Source organism: Equus caballus, chromosome 15 (genome assembly GCF_041296265.1).
Source record: "Equus caballus isolate H_3958 breed thoroughbred chromosome 15, TB-T2T, whole genome shotgun sequence".
NCBI classification, from domain to species: domain Eukaryota; kingdom Metazoa; phylum Chordata; class Mammalia; order Perissodactyla; family Equidae; genus Equus; species Equus caballus.
In genome coordinates this window covers 53,513,684-53,537,512 of record NC_091698.1, presented here as the reverse complement: position 1 = coordinate 53,537,512, position 23,829 = coordinate 53,513,684, and the positions used below count along the sequence as shown (strand labels likewise).

The window sequence follows — 23,829 nt, the reverse complement described above, 5'->3', positions numbered from 1 at the left end:
GTATGTTTGTTGAATTAGTACCTAACTCCTTTCTACAGCATCTCCGGGAGGGAAGAGATTGTATCTTTTCCCTCCTCACTGTATTTCCAGCATCTGGCACTGAACTTAAGACACAGTATGTGGTGAGTAAATATTTGTTGAGTGAATGAACAGAGGAGTTTTAACAAGGACAAATAGGCCTGACACTGAAGTGAGGAAACGTTAAGGCAGAGTAGATTGTCCCCTGAGGTGCACTGAGCAGCCAGAGGTCAGCAAGAAGGTCCTGGAATTGATCTCCAAGGCGGTTAGAAGGGCACTCGAAGTAAGACGGAGGAATCCCAAAGACAAACTTTGGCCTAAGACTAAACAACATTGTCTTAGGTCAGCTAGCATATGAAATTCCTTTCGAAAATAGTGAAATGTGCCTGCATTGACAGCAGAATTTGGGCATAAGAAAATGTGAGTTCAAAAAAGTTCTGATTCTTTCTATAATAGTAATTGTATAGATTGAAAACGCAAGTCACAAACATGTAAAAGATGACTCTTCAAAGACAATTTTTTTAAAATTCTGAACTTTTGAAAAGAATCTCTAATTTTTAGAAAAGAATTATGCAGCTTCTAGAGAGAAGCCCTGACAATGATCTGGCTGCAATAAAGAAAGACAGTGAAATAACAGTTAACTCAAAATTTAGGCACAATTATCCAACACAAATGTTAGTAAACTGAAATGATTATTGTATTCTTATAAAGTGAAAATAATAAACCATGTATACAATTGTATTGTAGTGCTTGAATTCAAATCTCAGTATTGCAATTGCACAGGGAACCAATGTTATATTTAGGACAGAGGCTTTAAAATAGGCAAAACTGCATGTAAATCCTGATGCTTTGGGTGGATTTCTTAAAATTCTGAAAGCCTCAGTTTCTTAAAAGAAACCATGAACATCATTATGCTACCTCACAAAGTTGTAAAGATGAAATTGGGCAACATATATAAAGAGTTTGGCTGTGCTTAGCATATGAGGGTTCAATAAGCAGTAATTATTGTTAAATGAAACTATCTTCTTTAAACATTTTTCAATATTTCTTAAAAACCTATTTCTCCATCAGATTTGCTCTTCAGTTTCATTGAATTGGTTTTTTTCTCATCCACAAGAAGAATATTTAAATACATTCTTATTCTTCCTAGTCAAAGCTAACGAAAATGTGTTCCTTAGGCACAGAGAGAGAGACTATCTCTTTTTACCTTCCAGGTTCTTTCTCATGCCAAAGAAATCATTTCCTCCTTCCTCCCTTCTCTGCCTCTCCTTCAGTACACTCCTACGCTGGCTACCTAGCATGAATTCACACTCACTGTTTCTCTTTCTCTCTGTGTAGAGAACTGAGCTCATTCATTACTGAAGAAGAAGAGAGTGTCATTTTTTTCAGTATTTTGAAAGGATACTAAATTGGCATTTATAAATTAAGAATCCATAAATATTGCATTATATACATTTACTATTCTACTTTAATATTTATAAAGTTCTTAATGCAACACTCCTGTGAATAATTTTTTTCCTAGAGTGCTATATTTTAGGAAAGTTTATCATATCCCTCTGTTCTCTTTTCTTTTTTTGACTTAAAATTAGGCATCTTCCAGATGCTTGCACTTTTCAACTTAACTGAAGCAAAAGAACCATGAGAATCTTCTTAGATTCATTTTCTGTCCCCTAAGATGAACCTTACATGTTTTAATTTAGGTTGTCTGGAGAAACTTGAATTGTTTAAACCTGAGTTTTTATATGATTGTGTAGCAAGACAAAGACATTTTAAAAATACATCAAGAATGAATGACCATGGTAACAATATATACATTTTTATTAGAAAAAACAGAGTACACATTGGTAGCACAGCCTCATGTTTTGAAAACAAGACTAATCCCATTGACATGGCTTTAGCTAAAATTTAAAAAAAGAAGTACGTGTTTTCCACAGACAAATTCCTTATTCTAAATTTTTATGTTCCCACTTCATTTTGTTTCTCTATGTGATAGCCAATTAAGAAGAAAGTGAATATTTGAATTAAAAAATTCAGTCCCAGCATGGAATGTCTGTGGAAGGATGGCTCTATACAGTTTTGAAAAGGGCATCTAAGTAAGCATTTTAATCCAAACCTTCAGGAATCCTGGAGAAATTTTAACGCCTAGAATTTGCTTATGTTACTGCTGGTGCTAAATTTGTACACTGAGCCCAGTCTTATTAGGTCCTGATCTGGATCTTCACCTCCACGTAATTGGTGAACTTCAACCTGTCAGCCTCTTACCTTGTTTTCAATAGGTGAGAAGCAAGTCTGTCACTGACTGGCCACTCAAACGGCCGTATCTCAGACACCACATTGTGTTTCATCAAGTAATACAGACATGACATAAAGCATGATCAGAGGAAACAGTCTGCAAAAAGAAATCCAAATTGCATGCACTCATGTTATGATTTACAATATGAAAAAGAATGATTCATACTCTCAAGAGATATAAAATTGTGCAAATGTGAGCACCACACGCACAGGGACTTTTACCTTTTGCATTCCAAGTGCCTAGAACAGCTTCTGGCACATAATAGGTGCTCAGTAAATACAGGCATACCTCAGAGATATTGAGGATTCAATTTCAGACCACCACAATAAGGCCAATATCACAATAAAGCAAGTCACAAGACTTTTTTGGTTTCTTGGTGTATATAAAAGTTATGTTTACATTATACTGTAGTCTATTAAGTGTGCAATAGCATTGTGTCTAAAAACACAATGCACATACCTTAATTAAAAAATACTTATTGCTAAAAATGCTAATCATCATCTGAGCCTTCAGCGAGTGGTAATCTTTCTTGCCTTGATGTTGATGGCTGCAAACTGATCAGGGTGGAGGTTGCTGGAGGCTGGGGTGGCTGTGGTAATTTCTTAACATAATACAACAATGAAGTTTGCCTCATCAATTGACTCTTCCTTTCACCAACAGATTCTCTGTAGCATGCAATGCTATTCGATAGCATATTACCCACATTAGAACTTCTTTCAAAATTGGAGTCAATCCTGTCAAACTCTGCACTGCTTTATCAACTAAATCTATGTAAAATTCTAAATCCTTTGTTGTCATTTCAACAATCTGCACAGCATCTTCACCAGGAGTAGTTTCCATCTTAAGAAACCACTTTCTTTGCTCATCCATAAGAAGCAACTCCTCATCCATTAAAGTTTTATCATGGGACTGCAGCAATTTAGTCACATCTTCAGGCTTCACCTCTAATTCTAGTTCTCTTGCTATTTGCATCACATTTGCAGTTACTTTCTCCACTGAAGTCTTGAACCTCTCAAAGTTATCCATGAGCGTTGGAATCAGCTTCTTCTAAACTCCTGTTAATGTTTATATTTTGACCTCTTCCCACAAATCATGAATTTTGCGTGTGTGTGTGAGGAAGATTGTTGCTGAGTTAACATCTGTGCCAATCTTCCTCTATTTTGTATGTGGGACGCTGCTACAGCATGGCTTGGTGAGATCCATGCCCTGGATCCAAACTTGTGAACCCCGGGCCACCGAAGCACAGCACGTGAACCCAACCACTACACCACTGGGCTGGCCCCCCATGAATGTTCTTAACGGCATCTAGAATGATGAATCATTTCCAGAAGTTTTTACTTTACTTTGCCCAGATCCATCAGAAGAACCACAACCTGTGGTAGCTATAGTCTTATGAAATGTATTTCTTAAATCGTAAGACTTGAAAGTCAAAATTACTCCTCAATCCACGGGCTGTAGAATGGATGTTGTGTTAGCAGGCATGAAAACAACATTAATCTCATTGTACATCTCCATCAGAGCTCGTGGGGTAACCAGGTGCACTGTCAATGAGCAGTAATATTTTGAAAGGAATCTTTTTTTTCTGAGCAGTAGGTCTCAACAGTGGCCTTAAAATATTCAGTGAACTATATTATAAACAGATGTGCTGTCATCCAGGCTTTGTTGTTCCATTTATAGAGCACAGGTAGAGTAGATTTAGCATAATTCTTAAAGGCCTTAGGACTTTCTGATGGTAAATGAGCACTGGCTTCCACTTAAAGTCACCAGCTGCATTAGCCCCTAACAAGAGAGTCAGTCTGTCCTTTGAAGCCAGGCGTTGACTTCTCCTTTCTAGCTATGAAAGTCCTAGATGGCATCTTCTTCCAATACAAGGCTGTTTCATCTACACTGAAAACCTGTCATTTAGTTTAGCCACTCTTGTTAATTATCTTACTTAGATCTTTTGGATAACTTGCTCTCACTTCTATATCAGCACTTGCTGCTTCATCTTGCACTTTTATGTTATGGAAATGGCTTCTTTCCTTAAAGCTCATGAACCAACCACTGCTAGCTTCCAACTTTTCTTCTGCAGCTTCCTCACCTCTCTCAGCCTTCACAGAATTCAAGAGAGCTAGGGCCTTGCTCTAGATTAGGCTTTGGCGCTAGGGAATGTTGTGGCTGTCTTGATCTTCTATCTAGACCAAACTAAAAGTTTCTCCATATCATCAATAAGGCTGTCTCACTTTCTTATCATTTGTGTGTTCATGGAGTAGCACTTTTAATTTTCTTCAAGAACTTTTCCTTTGCATTCACAACTTGACTAACTGCTTGGCACAAGAGGCCTAGCTTTCGACCTATCTCGGTTTTTGACGTGCCTTCCTCACTAAGCTTAGTCATTTCTAGCTTTTGATTTAAAGTGAGAGACGTGCAACTCTTCCTTTCACTTGAACACTTAGAGGCCATTGTAGGGTTATTAATTGGCCTAATTTCAATATTGTTGTGTCTTAGGGAATAGGGAGGCCCAAGGAGAGAGAGATGGGGGAACAGCTAGTTGGTGGAGCAATCAGAACACACACATCTATCAATTAAGTTCACTATCTTATATGGGTGGGTTTGTGGTACCTCAAAACAATTACAATATAACATTAAAGATCATTGATCACACATCACCATAAAATATGAAATTTCAACAAGAACGAAAAAGTTTGAAATATTGCAATACTTACCAAAATGAGACACAAAGTGACCAAATGCTGTTGGAAAAATGGCACCAATAAATTTGCTCAACTCAGGGTTGCCACAAACCTTCAATTTGTAAAAAAAATGCAATATCTGTGAAGCAGAATAAAGCAAAGTACAATAAAATAAGGTATGCCTGTATCTGTGAAGTGAATGAATGATCAAGACAATATAGATGAGGAAAGGGCATCATTTCTAGTAGATTCTTACATTCCCTGATCCCTGATTCTTTCAGCCCTCTCCTATGACTACATCTGCCTTGATTTTTTTTTTTTTAATTACATGAACTAGTGTAACCTGGGATCCTAGGGAAAATAAACACAGAACGGGTAAATTTAAACCGCAGAAAGAAATTACGACACCCATGATCTTACAGAATGAAGTACTGGGAACTGAAAGGAAAAATTTAGGATAGAGTACCTAAGATTGGGGCCCTTTGGGCAAGGGTGACTTCAGGAAAAAAGAGGCAGGCATCTAAGACTAACATTACCTACTTAGTAATTTTGCTCAGAGTCACTGGGATTCCTACACCACAAGCAAAGTGTGTTTAAGTAAGTAGAGTAGAAAAATAGACTGAGAAGTTCCTCTACTTATACATACTGGTAGACCGCCTGGACAAAAGAAATGAAATATGCATTGATTAGAGAGGACTTGTTTATCTTAGACCAAAGTAATTTTGATTTACCTGAAAATACCTTATCTATTAATTAAGGACGCTAAAATTTTGAAGAATCAAATGTATGACTTACTTTCATTTGCAGTTCTATAATAGACTGCTTTAAAAGATATATTTATAACAAGCATACATCAGGGCTCCATTCCCTAAAATTGGAAGTAAATGTGAAGACTGACTATAATCCAACTTCTGTCAATTAAAATGATAGTAAATATAAATAATTACTAAACTATGGAACAAAATACTATGTCAATTTGATTGGTAAAACTGAGGGCCAATATCATATTATCTCTCTCTCTTTTAACCTTAGATAGAACGCATGATAGCTAGCATGTCTGCAGATGTACGTTGCAATATTTTATAACCAGAATAATTACACAGCCTTTTAAGCTACATGTACAAACAAGAAGTATAATTTTCCAGACCATGATGTTCCAGTACAGTTAATTACTATAAAAAACAAAAATGAGCAATATGTCATTGATGGATATGATTCACAGGACATTAGCCAATGCACTTTCCAATAAGGAGTCTGAGCAACAGATATAATGGGAAACAGGAGAATTCTTCTTAGTAAATTTTCCAATTTCATATTTTTACACTTGAGAGAAACATATGGTTCAATACTTAACAGACTTAGCAATAGTGGGAGGCCTGTGAAAACTGTTTGCAGCCATAACTTGGAGTACATCTTTAGGGTTTCTCTCAGAACTCCTTTAAGGACTTCCTTTCTTCCTAATGCTAAATACAGATATAGTCCCATATTATTCGCTTGTATTATTGTTCATTATAATCAGCATGAATATTAGCTAAAGGACATTTTTATTTTTACCAAGAAAAACAAACTACCACAGTTCAGTCATTCAATTGTGCAAGTGATTTAAAAAAAAAAAGAAACATCCTCCTTCCTTTTTGTTATTACTTTTTGTTATACCAATTACGCAAAATGGCTTTCAAAAATGATAATTAAGTGCACACAAATTCTATCTGTCTTGGGTGCCCTCACATTTTCAAATCTCATTTCCACCTTTGCCTATCCAACCACAATTCCTTTTGCTCCTGAAATTGCCAGACTTCAGTATCACACACACCTGTCTGTAGAGTGTGCCTCTAATTCTGACCACTCAGACCCTAAACAGAGATCCTCATACAATAACCACAACAACAAATAGACAAATAAGGTCAAAGACCAAAAAATTCCAACAAAACAAAAGCAAACAGCACGGGGTGAGGGTAGGGGAGAGGGGATGTGGTGGAAAGGAAATGTCAATCTGGGCACATGATACAGGAGTCCAGCAGTCGGCATTAGGACACTGTGTCCATATTAGGGTTGATGTAAGGACAAATCATAGAATATGGAAGCCTATTTCCTTGTCTGTATTACCTCATGCATCCCCTACTCCCAGAAAAAGGTGGGCCAGGCCTGGGGCAGAGATTATGTCTGTTTTATAGTTTTTCCTCTTGTGACAGAAGTAAATTCCCTGTGAAACTATTGAAGTTTAAGCTTTGGGACCTTTCACTTACAGGGGCCTAGGAGGGCCCTAGCAATGTCTTTACATGTCAAATGTTATTGCAATATTTGCAAAAGTAAGACATTCTAACTTCACTTGCAACCAAAGTAAAAGTATCCTCACTGGAGCTTCTCACATTTTCCTTCATGGTGTAGTGTTGGAGTAACTGCAAGTAGATTCAGCTAAAGGAAAGTTAAAATGGAGATACATCGTTTGGGTTTAGTGGGAATGTTCACATAGTTTGTAGTCACTTTTGAGTATAGCTAAGTTTTTGCTAGCCATCTCAATGTAGGAATGGCTCCCAGGAATACCCCTAAGTCATCCATGACATCAGGTGTATCAGGACCCTAAGACGAAGCGGCCAGAGGTTGTATCATGATGTGAACAGGTCCTATAGTGGCCAGAATAGCAGTATACAGGTAGTGGAGGAGAAATTAGGTTTGAAATGTATGGAACGAGAAGCTAGTCTGGGGGAAAATCTTCTAGTCTTTAGATATGTATAATTATAAGTGGAGAATTTAATTCTTGTCAATGTTAAACAAAATAGAAGTTCTGTATAGAATGAACTTGACAATGTTGCTTGTGTAATTATAAATGCACTATACCCTTTTCTCCCATTTTAATGAGAATCAGATGAATTTATCATCATCCCTGTGTTTTGGGGGAACAAACCTGTAGCAGTGTTCCAAACAATACCCACAGTTGAGTATGTAGTGTTTTCTGTATCTCAAAGTGTTATCACATAAATACACTGATAAAAGATTTACATTGCTTGTTGACTTAACATAAAATACTGAATCAATAAAGATAAGACTCATAAGACACCACTACAATGAGAACATCAATGATAATTCAGAGTATTAAGATTAGCTCCTGTGCAAGAAGATTTGTAATTCCTCAAATCTTACTGCTTATCTATGAAGGAAACTTGATAGGGGTTTTCCCAAATCTTAAAAATTTACATGCTATTACTAACAATGAATAGAGAGGCTGAAAGAAATTTTTCTAAACTTTCAATTTAAAAATTTATTTTTGATCAACCATGCTAGAGGAGTCTCCACTATTTCTATGGGAAAAAGATTTACAAAATTATTGTTATATGAAGAAACAAAGAGTACGCAGACAAAAAAAAATAGGGGAAAAGTACTAGAGATTGTTAGGCAGTAAGTTAAAAATATTATATGATTGTTCTAGATTTTGTCATTTTAGTGGTATTTATCAACTTTTAAAAACAAATTTGTCATGATTTCTTTTTTCTATTCATTTTCATACCTCTTTTTGGTTTGTAATTTAGTATTTTTTTTCTTAAACAGGGCCCCCAAATTGTATAAGCTTCCGGTCACAGAAAACATGGCTCTGCCTCTGCCCAGTGCCTGGCTCAGAACCTGGCATGTTAGATGTTTCTTGAAAGAATATTGTAGGAATGGCTGTTGGCTTAAGGGTAGAGACATGACACTCCACTTAGTGAAGGAGGGTACAGCCTATGCTGAGGTTCTTTGTTATCTCCAGCCTCCAGAACTGACCAGTTTGGGGACTGTGGTAGTACCATACACACCAGTAGAGACCCTAAACCCAGTTAGTGGGAAGTCAAGATGACAGAGGCAGAGAAAATGAGGCCAGAGCCTGTCACATTGTTTCACAGCCTAGAAACAATATTCTTCCTCGTGCGCTCATTCTTCATGGGTGCTGAAATTGATTAAAATAAATTCTTTCTATCTCCAAAGAATATGCCAATTAATTTTCATGTGTTTGGAAATTTATTCCTTTGAGTTATGTTTCCCATTTGAAGAAAATGGTTACTCTTCCTTCCCTTTAAACTGAATAATATGAAACATATGTGAGTAGGATTACATCAAGTCCTGAGACATCAATGTTTGGAAGTGAATTAAGTCTTCCATATAGAGTCCCAAATTAAAATACCTTACTTGAATTAACATGAACATTGTGACTTAATATTGGTATTCTATTCATATTCCTACTTAATATTTCCACTCTAAAATAATGTTTAGCCTCAAAATTTCTACATTATTTAATTTCCACCAAGTGCTAGAAGTCAAGAAAGCTCTATTAACGAAAGACGAAGTAAAAATCTAGATACATGGTTGGGTTAACTGCTTCCTGACGGAGCTGCTTCTGAGGCACAGTACCTGGAATCAGACCCACCCATCAGATCAGGTACAGCCTGATGGAAGGTGTTAGGAGTAGGCAGTCCTCTCTCAAGGTGCTGGGGGAAAGTGTAGAGCAGCATGATATCTAAATGGTGTAGCAACAGATAAATTCAAACAGTTGATATCGTGAGTTCTGATACTCAGAGTGGGGTACCCTCCAAAGAAAGGAAATAGAGAACCCAGAAGAAAGCAATTTGGAAGTCTAAGTAGGCAGAGAGTCAGCATCAGGGACTCCCATCAGCTGGTAACAGAACTTTAGCCACTCGGCTGGTGTTCAGGAGCAGATTCCAGTCCCTGGGAAGGGTTGACAGTGGAGCTTGGTAATAACAAAACAGGACTCTGATTGTTGAAGATACTATGTCAGATGCCAGCCACAGGGAAGCAAGGCAGAAACTCAGTTAACCAAACTGAAGCACAAGTGGGTCTTGGAGAACGAGACAGATTTGTAATCAGAACTTGGGCAAGCAGTCAGAGTTGGACTAGCAGCAAAGGTGACTTGATAACGAATCCTGTAGCATTAGGCTAGAGCCCCCTAAATCTCTTCTGTTCAAGGTCTGGATTGAACAATAAGGTAAGCTGAGCTCGTGATTAGGACCAATAGCCTTTGCTGAGGGAAGAATAAGACTGTAGAGACCTGGGACCAGGTAAGAACTAACTGATGATAAAGAAAAGGAAGGCCCTACCTATGCACAGGGCTTTTGAAATAAGTCATCAAAAGAGAACACATCACATAAAACTTAGCAACAAAAGGAAGATAACTTGAATCTTTTAGGCTACTTCTAAGAAAAAGAAGGCCTCTTAGTAGGGGGAAAAGCTTTTTAGTGGGAGTAAGAAATAATCAGAGATATCTATCTATCTATCTACATATACATTTTAAAGATTGGCACCTGAGCTAACAACCGTTGCCAATCTTTTTTTTTTTTCTGCTTTTTTCTTCCCGAATTCCCCCAGGATACAGTTGTATATTTCAGTTGTGGGTCCTTCTAGTTGTGGGATGTGGGACGCGGCCTCAACATGGCCTAACGAGCAGTGCCATGTCTGCGCCCAGGATCCGAACCGGCAAAACCCTGGGCTGCCGAAGAGGAGCGCTCAAACTTAACCACTCAGCCACGGGGCCGGCCCCAGATATATTTCTTTTTGGATACATTCTTTAGCTTTCCTTTACACAAAATAAGACAAGAAAGAAAGTCTCAATACAGACTATAATTAAAGACTCTTTCTTTTTTAAATTTAGGAAGAATTAAGTTAGAACAGGAAAGTAACTTTCTCTTCCTAAACACTGATTTAGCAATTGTTTGACATGAATTCTTCACCTAAAAAGAAAGCTGCTCAGCACCTTTCTTCTCAGAGGCCTGATTCACCAGGGAGATAGGCTGTGCCAGTCCTGGGATCCATCATTTACCTCCTCATACCATTGCTCAATTCCTGGGTCTAGGGTAGGAAATACACTAGAAGATTCAATACAGGATAAGTGGGACTTAGAATTAACCTTGTTGTCATAGACTTGGTATCTGGTGAGCCCTGGGTAGTCATATGTTCATCCCTATGTTGGCTAGGTTTCAATTGCTGGGCTTCAAGTTCCTCCCTTAGTCTTCCAATTCCTTGCTAGGATGGAGCTTTACACCGAGTTCCAATCCACTTAGCTGGGCTGCTGATCTATCTCTGGATCTGGACTCCTGAAAGACTGAATCCTATTTCCTATACTTCCAGCTTCTTACCAGGATTCTTCTCTGAAGTTGAAGATAACCCTAAGCCATGGAAATGGTGTCTGCTTATTTTGGGGCACTGCTTACTGCCTGAATATCTGCCTAGAATAACACTGAGATTGGCACCCTCTCACCCTTAGGTATTAGGGAGGATTTCCACAATGTGGTGTTTGGAGAAAAAAAGGGAAAGATTTGGAACCTGACAGACTTGGGGTTGATTTTACTCTGTTACTTAACTTTAGATAAATTACTGAACTTCTCTAAGCCTATTTCCTCATCGGTAAAAACAAGGATAGTGATTCCTACTCCCATGACAACTGTGAATATTAAATGAGACAGATAATATAAAGCATCTACTACAGTGCCTGCATGTTAAAACTGCTTAACAAGTGATAGCTATTGTAATTACTAGCAAATGTAAGAAAAAACCTAAATTCATTCATCCAACAAATGTTTATTAAGTGCCTATTAGCTGCCAAGTATTGTATTGAACTCTGGAGGGAGGTACAAAGGCAAAGATGACATGGTCTTCTAGTGGGGAAAAAGAAGAAGTAAATAGACATCTTCAACACAATATGCTGTGGATAGTAAGTACGATGATAGACATCAGCCCAGGGGGTTATGGATATTCATAGGAGGGGCATCTAAACTGGAAGAGATGATCTTGGAAGCACATCCTAAAGAAAAGAGCTGATTAGGAGGAAAGGGGCATGAAAGGTACTCCTGGCAGAAGCAGGAAAGAGCTTGGTGGATTTTGGAAACTCCAAGTAGTCCATCAATGTGGTTGGAATATGGACTGGGAGTAGGGAGGTGAGTCAGAGAAGGAAATGGAAAGGTAAGTAGGGGTCTCTCCTGATCTCCCTATGGCTGGACTGAGGAGTTTGGGATCAAACCTGAGGGCTGTGAATGGCGGCTGTCGGGTTTTAAGCAGAGAAGTAACACGATCAGATTTGTGTTTTAGAAAAATCACTCAAAGCACTCAGGACACCAGGATTTGAATAACAATGAAACAAAGGCAGAACCACCATGGTAGAAGCCCATGTGCTACTCAAGAAGTACGCTCCCCTCTTCTTAATTGTGTAATGTAGATGTCATGCCACAATGATTCCAAAGGTGTTAGGATAAAGACAAGAAAACTTTTTTATTTTTGGAAGATTAGTCCTGAGCTAACATCTGTTGCCAATCCTCCTCTTTTTGCTGAGGAAGACTGGGCCTGAGCTAACATCTGTGCCCACCTTCCTCCACTTTACATGTGGGACACCTGCCACAGCATGGCTTGCCAAGCAGTGCCATGTCCACACCTATGATCTGAACCAGCGAACCCTGGGCCGCTGAAGCGGAACGTGCGAACCTAACCACTGCACCACCAGGCTGGCCCCAAAAGAAAACATTTTAAAAATAAAATGTTTTTTACTTTCAGCTTCCTGATTTTTTTAAAAAAATAAAACTATGCATCTTCAAACATGATTAAAATGAAATTCTGGGATCCCTACATGTACTCCCACACTTACGGTCTTAATACCCTTTGCATGAATTCCTGGTAGTCACAGGTCTGACTAAACATGACTGAATAAATGGAAATTCCATTTAAGTGAAATGTTTAGTCTTCCAGCAACACTGTAGAGCTATGTTCACACTGAACTCTATGAATGATATTGACAACTTAAATTAAGGAATTCTTAAATTCTCAATTTTATAAAATACTTAGTACCTGCATAGTACATATATGTCACATAACCATTTTTAGGGTGCTGGCAGGAAATTTAATTTTTGAGAAAGGATTGCAAAAGAACTTAAGGGAACTGAATTATAATTAAAGGCATCTGCTGAATCATACATACAGATAAAACGTTAGGTAAAAAATGTTAGATATTGGTTGTTGACGCCTCTATTTCTCATGTGGTTAAGCTAGCCAGATCAAACGAAAAAGCCATGCTCCAGACAAAGCCCAGCTCTGAATTGTCCTGTTTCATGCTTGTACTTTGCAATTTATCTTTTATCCCTTAATATTGGATTCCAATTGTGTAGCAGACACTGAGGTCATCTCTTCAACATCATCCCAGCTCTTGACATTGTGCATCAGCCATATGGTTTAAGGAATTGATCTGGGCAACTGAGACAGTCTGATTAAGTCTGACTCAATAAAGAAAATCTGATCCTTCTTGCCTATAATTGGTCTAGAACCAATGCTTAAACCAGTCACCATATGACATTCCTTTAGCAACAGGCTTGTTTTGGAACAGATACATGACTGTATCTAAGCCAATGAGACATGCCAAGAAGATTGCTTGGAGGCTTCTGGGAAAAGTTTCCTCACTCTTAAGTGAGAATCATTAGAAGAAATGGCTTTCTTTTGTTTTTGGTTTTGTTTTTTTTGTGGAACAAAGAAGCATGTGGCTCCAGTTGTTACTATCATCCTAAGACCACAAGGAAATCGCCTTAGTATAAAACTGATATTATTCTGGGTCCTTGATGTCATTGTTGACTAAACTTCAACCAAATCTGAAGCTCATTCTTATCTCTGGACTTCCATTTGTGTGAACCAATAAATTTCCCGACATTTAAGCCACCACTTTGAGTTGGGTTTCTATTACTTACAGCTGAATGCATTTTAAGTGGTACAATTTCCTACCACTTTTGCCTACCATCTTTGCGTCTAACCTGATGTACCAACTGGCTATCTTTCTTAGCTGTAGCCATCAGCACTCTTCTATCTAGTCATTTATAGTTAACATATTGGTTGCCTACCCAATATCTGTTCCCAGCTTCTTCCACTAGACATTATCATGTAGGATAGTTTGTACGAACCTGGTGCAACCATGAGAGAAGCTAGCCCGAGGGCAAAGTAGATATGCTAAAAATGACAAAACATAAAAATGCACAAAAAAACCCTGAGTCCTCGATAATGTCATTTAACTGCTGGAGTAAACTACTTTCAGCCTTCTTATTATCTAACTAACAAACATTATCATTATTTAAGACAATTTGAGTTGGGGCATTCTGTTGTTTGAATTTGAAAACAGCTGAGCTGATAAAGAATTTGCTACAACCCTCCTGTGGTGGCAGCTCACAGAGAAGAATTAGAAGGACTTATAACTAGAATATACAAATATGTACTAGGGCTTTGGGGAGGGGAAAAAAAAGGAAGATTGGCAACAGATGTTAGCTCGAGGCAAATCTTTCCCAGCAAAAAAAAGAGAAAAAAATAATTAAATATTTCCAAAAAAAAACACCCCAATTTGCTACCAAAATATGGGATGCTGCAAATAACAAACGCCAAACTGTGGAAACAGATGAGTGGAAGTGGTAGATCAGAGGACAGTGAGACTCTCACTATTCACAATAACCAAGACATGGAAACCATCCAAGTGCCCATGGACCGATGATTGGATAAAGAAGATGTGGCATATGTATACAATTGAATACTACTCAGCCATAAAAAAAGACACAATCATCCCATTTGAAACAACATGGATGGACCTGGAGAGTATTATGCTAAGTGAAATAAGCCAGACTGAGAAAGACAAACACCACATGATTTCACTCATATGCGGAATATTAACAAACACGTGGACAAAGAAAACATTTCAGTGGTTACCAGGGGAAGGGGTTAGGGGGTGGGCACAGGGGGTGAAGGGGAGCACTTGTGTGATGGTAGACAAGAAATAATGTACAACTGAAATTTCACAATGATGTAAACTATTATGAATCTCAATTAAAAAATAAAATAAAATAAAAAGAGAATCTCACTATTCCAGACTGAGAAGACAGCCACTCTTGTTCCGTGTTTGAACGAGATTTCATTGAATTGGCACTCTGCACCTGAGTCACAGCCTTCTGGGACTCTAATATGAGGGGAAATGGTAGTAAGAATGACAATGATGGCATGTGTTGGCTACTTATGACCTTCACTAAAAACCTGTAACAAAGAAGGAAGCTTAGGTTGAAAGCAGAGAAAGATGTGGGAGGCAGCAGTAGGAGATAAATGTAGTTGCCAAAGTTTCTCCTATGGATCTCCTGTTAAACAATCTATGTTGGACAAAGGCAAGTAGTTTTGTGTCAAACACAGGATTGTAGATGGGGCTTCTCTACCTAAATCCATCGTTTCCAATTGCACTTGGGAGCACAGGTCATCAAAATGTGGACCGGGGGATGGGCAGATGTCAGAGAGATGTCTGTGGCTGGAAGACTGGAATTCTCAGACCCAAAGACAGTGTCTAGATGAGCTCTCTGATTGTATTTACTGGTTTGTGGAATTGGCCAAAAGAAAAGAAATCAGGACTCACTAAGTTTTTAAGAGAACTGACTACCAAGGAAATTCTAAGCCTGGCCAATCCACAACAATAAACAATCTTGTGATAACTCAATCCCTAAGGCACCCCTCAGTCCCCCAAACTCACACTAACAGGAAGTGCTAAACTTTTCAATACTTGTTTCAAATGTGGTCATAGGAGAAAATGAACAAGGAAGATGTTCCCAAAGGTCAAAACTAAGGGCCATGGAGGGCAATGAATTCTCCCAGAAACAGAATCAGAGGCTACCAGAATGGCTGGTCAAGGAATTCATTACCACCAGGGTGAGCAGTCCTCTCTCTTCTTGCCAATAGGATATGATACGGGGTATGGACAAATATTCACTGAGTGTCATTTCCCATTCTCCCCCTTTTCAAATGAGAGTTTTAATTGTAGTTATCCTGTTCCTTCTTCATTATTGTATATTGAAAATCTTTGCAGTGGAAAACTTATCTGTAAGCCATGGGATCCTGGTTCACAAGAAGTCATGTCAGAGAGCTCTTGACCTTGGAGCTAGATATGATTACTGGCTGAGACTCTGGGTTGTTTCCCACTGAGGATGTAATGAAAGTGTCTCATGTAGGGATGGACATTTTTTTTAGATTGTATGTGTGGGAAGAGGGAGGTATGAAACTTGACTTACATGTGATACTGTTGATTGTCTACTTCATATCCATTCCCCCTTCCTCCTTATTGAAAAAGCCCTACTTTTGTTCAGGTGCCCACTCCCTTCTATAACTCTGTGTGCTTCAAGAAAGACTAGCATGCCCATTCCCAAAGGTAAACCCTGACTAGTCTAGGCCAATCATGATTCTCCTATTCCCCTTGCTGGTACTCGTTTTACCAGCATGGGAGCAATGAAACATGAGGAGAAGTTTGCCAGAAGACTTATGGTAAAGATTTCTCTACTTTTAAAAAAAAAAACAAAAGAAAGTCATTGCTTCTTTCCGTGCACTGTACTTTATCATATCTGGTTATGATGCACAGACCTCCTGCAGCCATCTGGCGACCATGAGGAGAGCTTTATACTAAGTACAAGGCTGACATGCTTAGGAGAGGAAAACAACGGAAAGAAATAGGATCCCTCAGACACTGAATTAAACAGTCTTACAGCCTCTCTACCATTAATAATAACAATAATATCATTATTACTTAAGTCTATTAAATTGAGGATGTCTTTTACCTGCAGTTCAAAACATCCTCATGATATATCTCTGTTTCACCCTTTGAGTGCTGTTTTTACCTGACTAATATTTTGTAATGCAAACTTCCCTAGAAGCAGCTCATTGAAGGTGAAGCCTGGACACTAAGCTAAACGCTATATTCAAGTGTACTTTTTGGAGTATAAGCACACTTATTCAGTTATGCCACACAAATATTAATTCAGACTCTAGTCTTTCAGTGTCTGTTACGGGTTGAATTCTGTCCCCCTCAAAATTCATATGTTGAAATTCTGACCCCAGCCCCTCAGAATGTGACCTTATTTGGAGATAGGGTCTTTACGGAGCTAATCAAGTTAAAATGAAGTCATTAGGGTGGGTCCTAATCTAATCTAAGTTTTCTTATAAGAAGAGGAAATTTGGACACAGACATGCACAGAGGGAAAATAATGTGAAGAGATATAGAGAAGATAGTCATCCAGCCAAAGAGAGAGGCCTGGAACATATCCTTCCCTCACAGCCTTCAGAAGGAACCAACTCTGCCAATATCTTCATCTCAGACTTCTAGCCTCCAGAACTATGAGACAATCCCTTTGTGTTGTTTAAGCCACTGAATTTGTGGTACTTTGTACCACAAAGGCCCTGTAAACTAATATAGTGTACATATAGGTATAGCAGCCCCCTGAAAACTAGTATAGTGTCTGTGCCATTTCTTCTAGGAATTAGGAAGTTTTTCTTTCTTAACAGATTTAGCAAACAAATTGCATACCCAATATTACAATGCTATTCATTCATTTACTTATCCAATTTAATTAGAAAAGCACTTATTGAGTAACTACTCTGTCCCAGGAGTTGTTAAATGCTAGGTTCTCAGAGATGAATAAAGTACTTACTCCCTGCTCTCAAGGAGCTCAGTAAAGTAGCTGACTGTGTAGTCACATTTAAACTAATTGAGAGAGGAATTATTCTCAAATATTTTAGAAGAAACTATTTATAATTCAACACGTCATATGCCAATTAGATCATTCTTATACGTACACAAAAGCCGATTTCCATCATAAATTTTCTTGATAAATAAATGTTATATTCATGAGAAGAATAAAGTTGCATTAATCTTAAAATATTTGATAACTAATTCCAATCGACTTCTATAATCAGTCTTAATTGGTGAGGCTTTATCCAAAAGACTTGCAATGAACAAATATTTTTATATGTATTTTTATTGTGGTCATAATAGCTTAAAAAATAGTGAAATTTCAGTTGTACATTATTATTTGTCATACGCAATATAAGTGTGCCCCTTCACCCCTCGTGCCCACCCTCCACCCTCCTTCCCCCTGGTAACCACTAATTTGTTCTCTTTGTCTGTAAGTTTGTTTATATTCCACGTATGAGTGAAATCATACGGTGTTTGTCTTTGTCTGGCTTATTTCACTTAACATAATGCCCTCAAGGTCCATGTATGTTGTTGCGAATCAGATGATTTCACCTTTTTTATGGCTGAGTAGTATTCCATTGTATATATATATATATATATATATATATACCACATCTTCTTTATCCAATCATGAGTCGATGGGCACTTGGGTTGCTTCCACTTCTTGGCTATTGTGAATAATGCTGCAATGAACATAGGGGTGCATAAGTCTCTTTGAATTGTTGATTTCAAGTTCGTTGGGTAAATACCCAGTAGTGGGATAGATGGGTCATATGGCATTTCTATTTTTAATGTTTTGAGAAATCTCCATACTGTTTTCCACAGTGGCTGCACCAGTTTGCATTCCCACCAGCAGTGGATGAGGGTTCCCTTTTCTCCACAACCTCTCCAACATTTGTTGTTTTCTGTCCTGGTGATCATAGCCATTCTAATGGGTGTAAGATGATATCTAAGTGTAGTTTTGATTTGCATTTCCCTGACAATCACTCATGTTGAGCATCTTTGCATGTGCCTACTGGCCACCTGTATATCTTCTTTGGAAAAAAGTCTGTTCATATCCTCTGCCCACTTTTTGATTGGGTTGTTTGTTTTTTTGTAGTTCATTTGTGTGAGTTCTTTATATATTATGGAGATTAACCCCTTATCAGATACATGATTTGCAAATATTTTCTCCCAGTTGGTGGGTTGTTTTTTCATTTTGATCTTGGTTTCCTTTGCCTTCCAGAAGCTCTTTAGTCTGATAAAGTCCCACTTGTTTATTTTTTCTTTTGTTTCCCTTGTCTGAGTAGACATGGTATTCAAAAAGATCCTTTTAAGTCTGATGTCAAAGAGTGTACCGCCTATGTTTTCTTCTAGAAGTTTTATGGTTTCAGGTCTTACCTTCAAGTCTTTGGTCCATTTTGAGTCTATTTTTGTGCATGGGGAAAGACAATGGTATACCTTCATTCTTTGTATGTAGCTGTCCAGGTTTCCCCAGCACCATTTATTAAAGAGGCTTTCCTTTCTTGGCTCCTTTGTTGAAGATTAGCTGTCCATAGATGTGTAGTTTTATTTCTGGGCTTTCAGTTCTGCTCCATTGATCTGTGTGTCTGTTCTTGTACCAGTGCCATGCTGTTTTGATTACTATAGCTTTGTAATATATTTTGAAGTCAGGGATTGTGATGCCACCAGCTTTTGCAATGAACAAATGTTTTTAAGTTGCTCAAGACTATCAATAAAGTTCCTAGGATGTGGAGATTATAAAGAAAGAGGGTAGTCAAAAATAGAAAAAATGTGGTCCTTGACCTCACTTACATAATCTAATAGAATACTAAGACAATAAAAAAATGATAATTATGCCTATAAAGTAAGGTGTAGGGAAAAGAAAATCTAAGTGATGAAAGGAAGCTAGCACTAGGAAGAAAAGAGTCCTGGAAGGCTTTCTATGTAGAAAGTGATAACTTTTGTGCTCGGTTTTAAAGGAGAGGAGCAAATTTCATACAGCCTTCATTGGTCACTATTCTATTTCTCTTCCCTGCCTAGGGCCAGGAATTAGATCTGTTACAAAAACCAAAGTGGGTTGACCTCTTGGTGGGTTAAATCAGACTCTCTACCAGAAGTAGTTGTCACACAAAGTAAGGTATATTTGTAGCAAATAAGAAACCATGTAGAATCATTTCCAAAGTCATGGCTCTCCTTGAAAAAAGGGAAGCAGGGACCTTTTACTTCAGATAGGGGATAAATATCTCCCCTTTGAATAAAGGAGAGAGGTGGGTCTTCACTTGCACAGGCTCAATTAGAAAACATGCTTCCACATACACTGCAGGTTACCATAAAAAGGCCTTAGCTCCTCCTGCAGAGCTCTTAGCATTAAAAATAAGGCAAAGGTGGGGACCTGCCCGGTGGTGCAGCGGTTAAGTTTGCGCATTCTGCTTCAGTGGCCCGGGGTTTGCTGGTTCGGATCCCAGGTGTGGACATGGCACCACTTGGAAAGCCATGCTGTGGTAGGTGTCCCACATATAAAGTAGAGCAAGATGGGCACGGATGTTAGCTTAGGGCTAATGTTAGCTCTTCCCTAGGCAAAACAGAAGGATTGGCAGCAGATGTTAGCTCAGGGCTAATCTTCCTCAAAAAAATAAAAATAAAAAAAAAATGGCAAAGGTCATAGGTGTAGCTCTAGTGGTCAGGGTTGGCCTGGTTTAGGGGGGTTGGTGATTGGATCTCCTTAACATAACAAAAGAAAAAAAAACAATTTGGAAAAATAGTCAAATGCTTCCAAACCCATCCTTGAGTTCCTCAGGGCAATTAGTTGGTGACAGGTCCATATTTACTTTGCCAAAAAACACCAGGTTTCTCTTGCTACTAAGGCTTAACAGCCAGTCCCATTTCCCAGCCAATTCACCTTGGGGCAAACTGTGGTGAGTTATAAAATTCTTTTAGTCCAATTCTTTTCAGATGCTTTTGCAAAAAAAAAAAAAAAAAAAGTGCAACTGTTATCAAAGATATAAGTGGTCATAGCACAATAAATTTTTAAATTTTATTTGAAATCTATCTATCCTTAGCTCTTCTAAGTTTGTCTTAATATTATGATTTATTACCTATTTGCAGGAAGCCATAGAATAATTCTTTCACAATGGAATTTTTTAAAGAAACAGATTTAATAAGTAAATAATATATTTGACCTAGATGAGCATGCTGTTTTGGATCCTATCATATAAATTTAAGCTTCGTTGCAAAAAAAAAAAAAAAAAGATAAATATTAAAAAGGTCACTTTAATGTTCAAATGTTTCTTTTACTCCAGAAGAAATCTCTGCTTGGGATAATTAAGCAAGAATAAATATCTTTCTTTTGGCTTGTCATTAGATTGCATCTATCATAATTAGTTATTGAACTGAAATGTAAGGTATCTTTCTTCTGACCAAGTAGGAAGATAATTTTATATATTTAATATCTCTAAAATGCTACATTTCTCAGTTGAAATGACACCAACTTTAGAATTACTTATTGTGAATTTTGGTAGGTCATCAGTATTCCTAGAACTAAGATCTATCCATGAAGTCTATCTGAAATGTTTTAGAAGTGAGCAAATGTATATTTCTTACCTTTCCTTAATTACCATACCTACTAAGAATGTTTCACACTTTAGAGTCTGCCAGTACAAATAATAGTTTTCTGTTTCTAGAATTTTTCCTATTATGAAAATCAATTGCATTTCTGAAGAGCCATTTTGGTCAAAGTGAACAGAGAAGTCCAAGAAATCTAGCTTACAAGGAGATTAATTAAGAAAGCTCATCAATATCTTGTTAGTTGTTGAATTTGAGAGGAGAAACTGAATATGATGGAGGATAAACCATAGAAAATTGGTAGTATCCTAGAAGCAGACTTTTAGATTTAGAAGTGACTTCAACCATTATCAAGTTAGATATGAGATAACTAAGGCTCACTGAGATTCAGTGACTTGCCAAAGGTCTCAGAGATAGTAGAAGTTTTAGGAATACACCAAAGTAACCTCAAGTCTAATCTTTCCTTGACACCACCCCTAGTAGTGACCACTCAATAGTAATCTCAATGGTTTGTAGCAACATCAGAGTCTTTTCTAAAGAGATCTAATTCTAGGGTGATATAGGTAAGAGGTTTGCAAACTTTTTCTGTAAAAGGTCACGTAGTAAATATTTTAGGCCTTGTGGGCCACAAACAGTCTTTGTCTCATTCTTCTTTTTTTATATAACCCTTTACAAACGTAAAAACCATTTTTAGCTCAAGCCCCAGTGAAAGGCTGAAGGCCAAATTCAGCCCCCAGGCCAGAAGTTTGCCAATCCCCATTACAGGTCACGGGATACTGGTCAGTAAACTTTTTTTTTTTTGCTTTTTCTCCCCAAATCCCCCCAGTACATAGTTGTGTATTTTAGGTGTGGGTCCTTCTACTTGTGGCATGTGGGACGCCACCTCAATGTGGCTTGATGAGCAGTGCCATGTCCGTGCCCAGGATCCGAACCAGCGAAACCCTGGGCCACCAAAGCGGAGTGCGCGAACTTAACCACTCAGCCACGGGGCCGGTCCCTGGTCAGTAAAATTTTCACTGACCCAGGGCAAAATGAAAAAATTGGGCAATGTAGTGAGCTAAATTCATTCAATTTAAGAACTGCCCTCAATTCTGAAATCATGTCCTTCCTCCATTTTCAGGGAGAGAGGCATTAAAGTGTTCTTTCTTTTATGGAATAATTATGATATAGATAGTAAGTTTTTGTTTGTTTTGCTTTTTATGTCCTCAGTAAAAAGAAAAAGATTAGTTACCTATGTCCATAATTAAAAATTATATGTATTATTGATACCCGAAATCCCAAAGTCTGAAAGATTCTTTGTGGATATTCCCTGTTCCTAAATAAGGCATTTTAGGGTCTTAGAATGTATCCAAATGCCATTTACAACTGAATGCAACATATAACTTAATCCTAAGAAACCCCAATTAAGGTCTGGCAATTACTTCAGAGACATTTGACAAGCTCTCATGTTTCCTTTGTTTCCATAACAGAATGTTACTTTGTCCAATAAGTTATGAGCTCAATAATGTTGCATTTCTGGTTCTTATGAAGCTGGGTACCTGAGGGTTACTGTAAATATTCAATAAGATTACCTTTCAACCTTGTTATGAAAAGAAGTTAATCTTGCCAATTTACTGTTCTCTCGTTTAACCTGAGGGGTAACTCAAGGGTCACACAGATTTATGAGCTTGTTTTACAGAAGAAAGAGAATTCCTTCAAGTATCACCAAATACCCAACCCCCAGCTGCCTCTCACACACAGAAGCCAGATTGCCCAGGGGTTTATCATGAGTGAAAGAATCATGGATTGCCCCTTTGTTTCTCTAAAACTCCTGCCACACCCCTTAGCTCTATAAAATCCTCTGCTTTCTTCTCTTATTAAGCTGGATTTGAGAGAACCCATGCTCCCCACTTCTCATCTTGGCCAATTCAAATAAACCTTTTTCCATCTCCAAGCACTGATGTCTCAGTGTTTGGCTTACTGTGCATTGAGCACACAAATTTGAGATTAAGAGGTTTGGTATCACTTACATAGTGAAAATAGCCTTTCTCAAGATGTAGCTCTCCTGTTATGATATCACATATGAAGAGAGACTGTAAATTCTTTGAGACCATATTTTGTCCATATTTTTATATTCCCATGGTATCAAGCATGCTAGTAAGAAGAACTACATTTTTATTCTCATTGAAGAAATAAGCAAAAGAAAGTGGTCAGAAGTTCAGAAGTACGTTGGCAGGATTACTGCCCTTAGAATATAGGAATTTACAGGAATTTGGGGGATAGTCCAGACTAAAGTATGTGGATACCCCAGGCAGACTAACAATTTGGCATATTTTCAAAGCAATATCTAAAAAATATATGTTTAACACTTATTTAGGGGTAAAGCTAAATGCTTAATGGAGGAAGAGTGCATTAGTTATCTATTGCTACATAAATTACTCAACAGGTTAAAACAACATTTATTATCTGGAAATTTCTGTGGGTCAGAAATTGAGGAGAGGCTTAACTACGTGGTTCTAGCTCAGGGTCTCTCATGACTTAGTCAAGCTGTCAGTTGAGGACGTAGTCTTATGAAGGTTTGGAGGATCTACTTCCAAGGTGGCTAACTCAGAGAAGGACTCAGTTCCTCACCATGTGGACCTCTCTATAATGCTGCTTGAATGTCCTTACAATGTGGCCACTAGCTTCCCCCAGAGCAAGTGATCTAAGAGAAAGAGCAAGGAGGATGTCACAATATTTTGTCACTTATGCGGTACTCAAGAAATCAAGCCTACACCCAAGCAGGGGAAAGAGGGAGGGTGGTAAGCACCACCTTTTCAAGGGAGGCG

General features: G+C 38.0%; 1 long non-coding RNA gene across 1 annotated transcript in view; it reads right to left on the bottom strand.

Moving 5' to 3' along the window:
* Nucleotides 1–23,829, bottom strand: part of LOC111768091 (uncharacterized) — a 91,358-nt gene that overhangs the window by 47,979 nt on the left and 19,550 nt on the right. Inside the window, exons 3-4 of the long non-coding RNA XR_002800133.2 lie at nt 5,017–5,122; nt 2,281–2,407 (exon numbers count right to left, since the gene is read on the bottom strand). This is a non-coding gene — a long non-coding RNA (uncharacterized lncRNA). The remainder of the gene's footprint in view (nt 1–2,280; nt 2,408–5,016; nt 5,123–23,829) is intronic.